This window comes from Phyllobates terribilis, unplaced genomic scaffold (genome assembly GCF_046119375.1).
Source record: "Phyllobates terribilis strain yellow unplaced genomic scaffold, ASM4611937v1 Scaffold_8__6_contigs__length_399053987, whole genome shotgun sequence".
NCBI lineage: Eukaryota > Metazoa > Chordata > Amphibia > Anura > Dendrobatidae > Phyllobates > Phyllobates terribilis.
Window position 1 is genome coordinate 3,636,269 of NW_027362768.1, and position 12,322 is coordinate 3,648,590.

The following is a 12,322-nucleotide window of genomic DNA, read 5'->3' on the forward strand; positions in this document are numbered from 1 at the left end:
GGCTGAAAACGACTAAATATGAAGGACTCATCGGGCGAATCGCTCTGGAACTGAAATCGGAATGCTCACTGAAATTTCCCCTATCTGAAAGTCTGACAAACACTGAAAAAATGACTAAGTCCAAAAAAAAATTTTTTTTAACTTTTTTCAATTTTACCCCCGTGGGATATATATTCTACCCACACACATGTGGAACTCTCCTGGGGTACCCTCACACATATTATTCCCTCATTTAGTGGATATTTTCACAAAAAAGTGAAATTTTCAAAAATTCTGAAAATTGGCTGAAAACAACTAAATATGAAGGATTCATCAGGGGAATCGCTCTGGAACTGAAATCAGAATGCTCACTGACATTTCCAATATCTGAAAGTCTGATAAATGCCAGAAAAATGACTAAGTCCAAAAAAAATTTTTTTTCAACTTTTTTCAATTTTACCCCCGTGGGATATATATTCTACCCACACACATTTGGAACTCTCCTGGGATACCCTCACACATATTATTCCATCATTTAGTGGATATTTTCACAAAAAAGTGAAATTTTCAAAAATTCAGAAAATTGGCTGAAAATGACTAAATATGAAGGACTCATTGGGCGAATCGCTCTGGAACTGAAATCGGAACGCTCACTGACATTTCCCCTAGCTGAAAGTCTGATAAACGCCGGAAAAATGACTAAGTCCAAAAAAAAAATTTTTTAAACTTTTTTCAATTTTACCCCCGTGGGATATATATTCTACCCACACTCATGTGGAACTCTCCTGGGGTACCCTCACACATATTATTCCCTCATTTAGTGGATATTTTCACAAAAAAGTGAAATTTTCAAAAATTCTGAAAATTGGCTGAAAACAACTAAATATGAAGGATTCATCGGGGGAAACCCTCTGGAACTGAAATCGGAACGCTCACTGACATTTCCCCTATCTGAAAGTCTGATAAACGCCAGAAAAATGACTAAGTCCAAAAAAAATTTTTTTCAACTTTTTTCAATTTTACCCCGTGGGATATATATTCTACCCACACATATTTGGAACTCTCTTGGGGTACCCTCACACATATTATTCCCTCATTTAGTGGATATTTTCACAAAAAAGTGAAATTTTCAAAAATTCAGAAAATTGGCTGAAAACGACTAAATATGAAGGACTCATCAGGCGAATCGCTCTGGAACTGAAATCGGAACGCTCACTAAAATTTCCCCTATCTGAAAGTCTGACAAATGCTGAAAAAATGACTAAGTCCAAAAAAAAATTTTTTTTCAACTTTTTTCAATTTTACCCCCGTGGGATATGTATTCTACACACACACATTTGGAACTCTCCTGGGGTACCCTCACACATATTATTCCCTCATTTAGTGGATATTTTCACAAAAAAGTGAAGTTTTCAAAAATTCAGAAAATTGGCTGAAAACGACTAAATATGAAGGACTTATCGGGAGAATCGCTCTGGAACTGAAATCGGAACGCTCACTGTCATTTCCCCTAGCTGAAAGTCTGATAAACGCCGAAAAAATGACTAAGTCCAAAAAAAAAATTTTTTTAAACTTTTTTCAATTTTACCCCGTGGGATATATATTCTACCCACACACATTTGGAACTCTCCTGGGGTACCCTCACACATATTATTCCCTCATTTAGTGGATATTTTCACAAAAAAGTGAAATTTTCAAAAATTCAGAAAATTGGCTGAAAACGACTAAATATGAAGGACTCATCGGGCGAATCGCTCTGGAACTGAAATCGGAACGCTCACTGACATTTCCCCTAGCTGAAAGTCTGATAAACGCCGGAAAAATGACTAAGTCTAAAAAAATTTTTTTTTAAACTTTTTTCAATTTAACCCCCGTGGGATATATATTCTATCCACACACATTTGGAACTCTCCTGGGGTACCCTCACACATATTATTCCCTCATTTAGTGGATATTTTCACAAAAAAGTGAAATTTTCAAAAATTCTGAAAATTGGCTGAAAACGACTAAATATGAAGGACTCATCGGGCGAATCGCTCTGGAACTGAAATCGGAACGCTCACTGACATTTCCCCTAGCTGAAAGTCTGATAAACGCCGGAAAAATGACTAAGTCTAAAAAAATTTTTTTTTAAACTTTTTTCAATTTAACCCTCGTGGGATATATATTCTACCCACACACATTTGGAACTCTCCTGGGGTACCCTCACACATATTATTCCCTCATTTAGTGGATATTTTCACAAAAAAGTGAAATTTTCAAAAATTCTGAAAATTGGCTGAAAACAACTAAATATGAAGGATTCATTGGGGGAATCGCTCTGGAGCTGAAATCGGAATGCTCACTGACATTTCCCCTATCTGAAAGTCTGATAAACGCCAGAAAAATGACTAAGTCCAAAAAAAAATTTTTTTCAACTTTTTTCAATTTTACCCCCATGGGATATATATTCTACCCACACACATTTGGAACTCTCCTGGGGTACCCTCACACATATTATTCCCTCATTTAGTGGATATTTTCACAAAAAAGTGAAATTTTCAAAAATTCTGAAAATTGGCTGAAAACAACAAATATGAAGGATTCATCGTCGGAATCGCTCTGGAACTGAAATCAGAATGCTCACCGACATTTCCCCTATCTGAAAGTCTGATAAACGCCAGAAAAATGACTAAGTCCAAAATAAAAATTTTTTAAACTTTTTTCAATTTTACCCCCGTGGGATATATATTCTACCCACACACATGTGGAACTTTCCTGGGGTACCCTCACACATATTATACCCTCATTTAGTGGATATTTTCACAAAAAAGTGAAATTTTCAAAAATTCAGAAAATTGGCAGAAAACAACAAATATGAAGGATTCAACGGGGGAATCGCTCTGGAGCTGAAATCGGAACGCTCACTGACATTTCCCCTATCTGAAAGTCTGATAAACGCCAGAAAAATGACTAAGTCCAAAATAAAAATTTTTTTAAAACTTTTTTCAATTTAACCCCCGTGGGATATATATTCTACCCACACACATTTGGAACTCTCCTGGGGTACCCTCACACATATTATTCCCTCATTTAGTGGATATTTTCACAAAAAAGTGAAATTTTCAAAAATTCAGAAAATTGGCTGAAAACGACTAAATATGAAGGACTCATCGGGCGAATCGCTCTGGAACTGAAATCGGAACGCTCACTAAAATTTCCCCTATCTGAAAGTCTGACAAATGCTGAAAAAATGACTAAGTCCAAAAAAAAATTTTTTTTCAACTTTTTTCAATTTTACCCCCGTGGGATATATATTCTACCCACACACATATGGAACTCTCCTGGGGTACCCTCACACATATTATTCCCTCATTTAGTGGATATTTTCACAAAAAAGTGAAATTTCCAAAAATTCAGAAAATTGGGTGAAAACGACTAAATATGAAGGACTCATCGGGCGAATCGCTCTGGAACTGAAATCGGAATGCTCACTGAAATTTCCCCTATCTGAAAGTCTGACAAACGCTGAAAAAATGACTAAGTCCAAAAAAAATTTTTTTTTAACTTTTTTCAATTTTACCCCCGTGGGATATATATTCTACACACACACATGTGGAACTCTCCTGGGGTACCCTCACACATATTATTCCCTCATTTAGTGGATATTTTCACAAAAAAATGAAATTTTCAAAAATTCAGAAAATTGACTGAAAACGACTATATATGAAGGACTCATCGGGCGAATCGCTCTGGAACTGAAATCGGAACGCTCACTGACATGTCCCCTAGCTGAAAGTCTGATAAACGCCGGAAAAATGACTAAGTCTAAAAAAATTTTTTTTTAAACTTTTTTCAATTTAACCCCCGTGGGATATATATTCTACCCACACACATTTGGAACTCTCCTGGGGTACCCTCACACATATTATTCCCTCATTTAGTGGATATTTTCACAAAAAAGTGAAATTTTCAAAAATTCAGAAAATTGACTGAAAACGACTAAATATGAAGGACTCATCGGGCGAATCGCTCTGGAACTGAAATCGGAATGCTCACTGACATTTCCCCTAGCTGAAAGTCTGATAAACGCCGGAAAAATGACTAAGTCTAAAAAAAATTTTTTTTAAACTTTTTTCAATTTAACCCCCGTGGGATATATATTCTACCCACACACATTTGGAACTCTCCTGGGGTACCCTCACACATATTATTCCCTCATTTAGTGGATATTTTCACAAAAAAGTGAAATTTTCAAAAATTCAGAAAATTGGCTGAAAACAACTAAATATGAAGGATTCATCGGGGGAATCGCTCTGGAGCTGAAATCGGAACGCTCACTGACATTTCCCCTATCTGAAAGTCTGATAAACGCCAGAAAAATGACTAAGTCCAAAATAAAAATTTTTTAAACTTTTTTCAATTTTACCCCCGTGGGATATATATTCTACCCACACACATGTGGAACTCTCCTGGGGTACCCTCACACATATTATTCCCTCATTTAGTGGATATTTTCACAAAAAAGTGAAATTTTCAAAAATTCTGAAAATTGGCTGAAAACGACTAAGTATGAAGGACTCATCGGGCGATTCGCTCTGGAACTGAAATCGGAACGCTCACTGACATTTCCCCTAGCTGAAAGTCTGATAAACGCCGGAAAAATGACTAAGTCTAAAAAAAATTTTTTTAAAACTTTTTTCAATTTAACCCCCGTGGGATATATATTCTACCCATACACATTTGGAACTCTCCTGGGGTACCCTCACACATATTATTCCCTCATTTAGTGGATATTTTCACAAAAAAGTGAAATTTTCAAAAATTCAGAAAATTGGCTGAAAACGACTAAATATGAAGGACTCATCGGGCGAATCGCTCTGGAACTGAAATCGGAACGCTCACTAAAATTTCCCCTATCTGAAAGTCTGACAAATGCTGAAAAAATGACTAAGTCCAAAAAAAAATTTTTTTTCAACTTTTTTCAATTTTACCCCCGTGGGATATATATTCTACCCACACACATTTGGAACTCTCCTGGGGTACCCTCACACATATTATTCCCTCATTTAGTGGATATTTTCACAAAAAAGTGAAATTTCCAAAAATTCAGAAAATTGGGTGAAAACGACTAAATATGAAGGACTCATCGGGCGAATCGCTCTGGAACTGAAATCGGAATGCTCACTGAAATTTCCCCTATCTGAAAGTCTGACAAACGCTGAAAAAATGACTAAGTCCAAAAAAAATTTTTTTTTAACTTTTTTCAATTTTACCCCCGTGGGATATATATTCTACCCACACACATGTGGAACTCTCCTGGGGTACCCTCACACATATTATTCCCTCATTTAGTGGATATTTTCACAAAAAAGTGAAATTTTCAAAAATTCAGAAAATTGACTGAAAACGACTATATATGAAGGACTCATCGGTCGAATCGCTCTGGAACTGAAATCGGAACGCTCACTGACATTTCCCCTAGCTGAAAGTCTGATAAACGCCGGAAAAATGACTAAGTCCAAAAAAATTTTTTTTTAAACTTTTTTCAATTTAACCCCCGTGGGATATATATTCTACCCACACACATTTGGAACTCTCCTGGGGTACCCTCACACATATTATTCCCTCATTTAGTGGATATTTTCACAAAAAAGTGAAATTTTCAAAAATTCAGAAAATTGACTGAAAACGACTAAATATGAAGGACTCATCGGGCGAATCGCTCTGGAACTGAAATCGGAACGCTCACTGACATTTCCCCTATCTGAAAGTCTGATAAACGCCAGAAAAATGACTAAGTCCAAAATAAAAATTTTTTAAACTTTTTTCAATTTTACCCCCGTGGGATATATATTCTACCCACACACATGTGGAACTCTCCTGGGGTACCCTCACACATATTATTCCCTCATTTAGTGGATATTTTCACAAAAAAGTGAAATTTTCAAAAATTCTGAAAATTGGCTGAAAACGACTAAGTATGAAGGACTCATCGGGCGATTCGCTCTGGAACTGAAATCGGAACGCTCACTGACATTTCCCCTAGCTGAAACTCTGATAAACGCCGGAAAAATGACTAAGTCTAAAAAAAATTTTTTTAAAACTTTTTTCAATTTAACCCCCGTGGGATATATATTCTACCCATACACATTTGGAACTCTCCTGGGGTACCCTCACACATATTATTCCCTCATTTAGTGGATATTTTCACAAAAAAGTGAAATTTTCAAAAATTCAGAAAATTGGCTGAAAACGACTAAATATGAAGGACTCATCGGGCGAATCGCTCTGGAACTGAAATCGGAACGCTCACTAAAATTTCCCCTATCTGAAAGTCTGACAAATGCTGAAAAAATGACTAAGTCCAAAAAAAAATTTTTTTTCAACTTTTTTCAATTTTACCCCCGTGGGATATATATTCTACCCACACACATTTGGAACTCTCCTGGGGTACCCTCACACATATTATTCCCTCATTTAGTGGATATTTTCACAAAAAAGTGAAATTTCCAAAAATTCAGAAAATTGGGTGAAAACGACTAAATATGAAGGACTCATCGGGCGAATCGCTCTGGAACTGAAATCGGAATGCTCACTGAAATTTCCCCTATCTGAAAGTCTGACAAACGCTGAAAAAATGACTAAGTCCAAAAAAAATTTTTTTTTAACTTTTTTCAATTTTACCCCCGTGGGATATATATTCTACCCACACACATGTGGAACTCTCCTGGGGTACCCTCACACATATTATTCCCTCATTTAGTGGATATTTTCACAAAAAAGTGAAATTTTCAAAAATTCAGAAAATTGACTGAAAACGACTATATATGAAGGACTCATCGGTCGAATCGCTCTGGAACTGAAATCGGAACGCTCACTGACATTTCCCCTAGCTGAAAGTCTGATAAACGCCGGAAAAATGACTAAGTCTAAAAAAATTTTTTTTTAAACTTTTTTCAATTTAACCCCCGTGGGATATATATTCTACCCACACACATTTGGAACTCTCCTGGGGTACCCTCACACATATTATTCCCTCATTTAGTGGATATTTTCACAAAAAAGTGAAATTTTCAAAAATTCAGAAAATTGGCTGAAAACAACTAAATATGAAGGATTCATCGGGGGAATCGCTCTGGAGCTGAAATCGGAACGCTCACTGACATTTCCCCTATCTGAAAGTCTGATAAACGCCAGAAAAATGACTAAGTCCAAAATAAAAATTTTTTAAACTTTTTTCAATTTTACCCCCGTGGGATATATATTCTACCCACACACATGTGGAACTCTCCTGGGGTACCCTCACACATATTATTCCCTCATTTAGTGGATATTTTCACAAAAAAGTGAAATTTTCAAAAATTCTGAAAATTGGCTGAAAACGACTAAGTATGAAGGACTCATCGGGCGATTCGCTCTGGAACTGAAATCGGAACGCTCACTGACATTTCCCCTAGCTGAAAGTCTGATAAACGCCGGAAAAATGACTAAGTCTAAAAAAAATTTTTTTAAAACTTTTTTCAATTTAACCCCCGTGGGATATATATTCTACCCATACACATTTGGAACTCTCCTGGGGTACCCTCACACATATTATTCCCTCATTTAGTGGATATTTTCACAAAAAAGTGAAATTTTCAAAAATTCAGAAAATTGGCTGAAAACGACTAAATATGAAGGACTCATCGGGCGAATCGCTCTGGAACTGAAATCGGAACGCTCACTAAAATTTCCCCTAGCTGAAAGTCTGATAAACGCCGGAAAAATGACTAAGTCTAAAAAAAATTTTTTTAAAACTTTTTTCAATTTAACCCCCGTGGGATATATATTCTACCCATACACATTTGGAACTCTCCTGGGGTACCCTCACACATATTATTCCCTCATTTAGTGGATATTTTCACAAAAAAGTGAAATTTTCAAAAATTCAGAAAATTGGCTGAAAACGACTAAATATGAAGGACTCATCGGGCGAATCGCTCTGGAACTGAAATCGGAACGCTCACTAAAATTTCCCCTATCTGAAAGTCTGACAAATGCTGAAAAAATGACTAAGTCCAAAAAAAAATTTTTTTTCAACTTTTTTCAATTTTACCCCCGTGGGATATATATTCTACCCACACACATTTGGAACTCTCCTGGGGTACCCTCACACATATTATTCCCTCATTTAGTGGATATTTTCACAAAAAAGTGAAATTTCCAAAAATTCAGAAAATTGGGTGAAAACGACTAAATATGAAGGACTCATCGGGCGAATCGCTCTGGAACTGAAATCGGAATGCTCACTGAAATTTCCCCTATCTGAAAGTCTGACAAACGCTGAAAAAATGACTAAGTCCAAAAAAAATTTTTTTTTAACTTTTTTCAATTTTACCCCCGTGGGATATATATTCTACCCACACACATGTGGAACTCTCCTGGGGTACCCTCACACATATTATTCCCTCATTTAGTGGATATTTTCACAAAAAAGTGAAATTTTCAAAAATTCAGAAAATTGACTGAAAACGACTATATATGAAGGACTCATCGGTCGAATCGCTCTGGAACTGAAATCGGAACGCTCACTGACATTTCCCCTAGCTGAAAGTCTGATAAACGCCGGAAAAATGACTAAGTCTAAAAAAATTTTTTTTTAAACTTTTTTCAATTTAACCCCCGTGGGATATATATTCTATCCACACACATTTGGAACTCTCCTGGGGTACCCTCACACATATTATTCCCTCATTTAGTGGATATTTTCACAAAAAAGTGAAATTTTCAAAAATTCAGAAAATTGGCTGAAAACGACTAAATGTGAAGGACTCATCGGGCGAATCGCTCTGGAACTGAAATCGGAATGCTCACTGACATTTCCCCTAGCTGAAAGTCTGATAAACGCCGGAAAAATGACTAAGTCTAAAAAAAATTTTTTTAAAACTTTTTTCAATTTAACCCCCGTGGGATATATATTCTACCCACACACATTTGGAACTCTCCTGGGGTACCCTCACACATATTATTCCCTCATTTAGTGGATATTTTCACAAAAAAGTGAAATTTTCAAAAATTCAGAAAATTGGCTGAAAACGACTAAATATGAAGGACTCATCGGGCGAATCGCTCTGGAACTGAAATCGGAACGCTCACTAAAATTTCCCCTATCTGAAAGTCTGAAAAATGCTGAAAAAATGACTAAGTCCAAAAAAAATTTTTTTTTAACTTTTTTCAATTTTACCCCCGTGGGATATATATTCTACCCACACACATGTGGAACTCTCCTGGGGTACCCTCACACATATTATTCCCTCATTTAGTGGATATTTTCACAAAAAAGTGAAATTTTCAAAAATTCAGAAAATTGACTGAAAACGACTATATATGAAGGACTCATCGGGCGAATCGCTCTGGAACTGAAATCGGAACGCTCACTGACATGTCCCCTAGCTGAAAGTCTGATAAACGCCGGAAAAATGACTAAGTCTAAAAAAATTTTTTTTTAAACTTTTTTCAATTTAACCCCCGTGGGATATATATTCTACCCACACACATTTGGAACTCTCCTGGGGTACCCTCACACATATTATTCCCTCATTTAGTGGATATTTTCACAAAAAAGTGAAATTTTCAAAAATTCAGAAAATTGACTGAAAACGACTAAATATGAAGGACTCATCGGGCGAATCGCTCTGGAACTGAAATCGGAATGCTCACTGACATTTCCCCTAGCTGAAAGTCTGATAAACGCCGGAAAAATGACTAAGTCTAAAAAAAATTTTTTTTAAACTTTTTTCAATTTAACCCCCGTGGGATATATATTCTACCCACACACATTTGGAACTCTCCTGGGGTACCCTCACACATATTATTCCCTCATTTAGTGGATATTTTCACAAAAAAGTGAAATTTTCAAAAATTCAGAAAATTGGCTGAAAACAACTAAATATGAAGGATTCATCGGGGGAATCGCTCTGGAGCTGAAATCGGAACGCTCACTGACATTTCCCCTATCTGAAAGTCTGATAAACGCCAGAAAAATGACTAAGTCCAAAATAAAAATTTTTTAAACTTTTTTCAATTTTACCCCCGTGGGATATATATTCTACCCACACACATGTGGAACTCTCCTGGGGTACCCTCACACATATTATTCCCTCATTTAGTGGATATTTTCACAAAAAAGTGAAATTTTCAAAAATTCTGAAAATTGGCTGAAAACGACTAAATATGAAGGACTCATCGGGCGATTCGCTCTGGAACTGAAATCGGAACGCTCACTGACATTTCCCCTAGCTGAAAATCTGATAAACGCCGGAAAAATGACTAAGTCTAAAAAAAATTTTTTTAAAACTTTTTTCAATTTAACCCCCGTGGGATATATATTCTACCCATACACATTTGGAACTCTCCTGGGGTACCCTGACACATATTATTCCCTCATTTAGTGGATATTTTCACAAAAAAGTGAAATTTTCAAAAATTCTGAAAATCGGCTGAAAACGACTAAATATGAAGGACTCATCGGGCGAATCGCTCTGGAACTGAAATCGGAACGCTCACTGACATTTCCCCTAGCTGAAAGTCTGATAAACGCCGGAAAAATGACTAAGTCTAAAAAAAATTTTTTTAAAACTTTTTTCAATTTAACCCCCGTGGAATATATATTCTACCCACACACATTTGGAACTCTCCTGGGGTACCCTCACACATATTATTCCCTCATTTAGTGGATATTTTCACAAAAAAGTGAAATTTTCAAAAATTCAGAAAATTGGCTGAAAACGACTAAATATGAAGGACTCATCGGGCGAATCGCTCTGGAACTGAAATCGGAACGCTCACTAAAATTTCCCCTATCTGAAAGTCTGACAAATGCTGAAAAAATGACTAAGTCCAAAAAAAAATTTTTTTTCAACTTTTTTCAATTTTACCCCCGTGGGATATATATTCTACCCACACACATTTGGAACTCTCCTGGGGTACCCTCACACATATTATTCCCTCATTTAGTGGATATTTTCACAAAAAAGTGAAATTTCCAAAAATTCAGAAAATTGGGTGAAAACGACTAAATATGAAGGACTCATTGGGCGAATCGCTCTGGAACTGAAATCGGAATGCTCACTGAAATTTCCCCTATCTGAAAGTCTGACAAACGCTGAAAAAATGACTAAGTCCAAAAAAAATTTTTTTTTAACTTTTTTCAATTTTACCCCCATGGGATATATATTCTACCCACACACATGTGGAACTCTCCTGGGGTACCCTCACACATATTATTCCCTCATTTAGTGGATATTTTCACAAAAAAGTGAAATTTTCAAAAATTCAGAAAATTGACTGAAAACGACTATATATGAAGGACTCATCGGTCGAATCGCTCTGGAACTGAAATCGGAACGCTCACTGACATTTCCCCTAGCTGAAAGTCTGATAAACGCCGGAAAAATGACTAAGTCTAAAAAAATATTTTTTTAAACTTTTTTCAATTTAACCCCCGTGGGATATATATTCTACCCACACACATTTGGAACTCTCCTGGGGTACCCTCACACATATTATTCCCTCATTTAGTGGATATTTTCACAAAAAAGTGAAATTTTCAAAAATTCAGAAAATTGGCTGAAAACGACTAAATATGAAGGACTCATCGGGCGAATCGCTCTGGAACTGAAATCGGAATGCTCACTGACATTTCCCCTAGCTGAAAGTCTGATAAACGCCGGAAAAATGACTAAGTCTAAAAAAAATTTTTTTAAAACTTTTTTCAATTTAACCCCCGTGGGATATATATTCTACCCACACACATTTGGAACTCTCCTGGGGTACCCTCACACATATTATTCCCTCATTTAGTGGATATTTTCACAAAAAAGTGAAATTTTCAAAAATTCAGAAAATTGGCTGAAAACGACTAAATATGAAGGACTCATCGGGCGAATCGCTCTGGAACTGAAATCGGAACGCTCACTAAAATTTCCCCTATCTGAAAGTCTGACAAATGCTGAAAAAATGACTAAGTCCAAAAAAAAATTTTTTTTCAACTTTTTTCAATTTTACCCCCGTGGGATATATATTCTACCCACACACATTTGGAACTCTCCTGGGGTACCCTCACACATATTATTCCCTCATTTAGTGGATATTTTCACAAAAAAGTGAAATTTCCAAAAATTCAGAAAATTAGGTGAAAACGACTAAATATGAAGAACTCATCGGGCGAATCGCTCTGGAACTGAAATCGGAATGCTCACTGACATTTCCCCTAGCTGAAAGTCTGATAAACGCCGGAAAAATGACTAAGTCTAAAAAAAATTTTTTTAAAACTTTTTTCAATTTAACCCCCGTGGGATATATATTCTACCCACACACATTT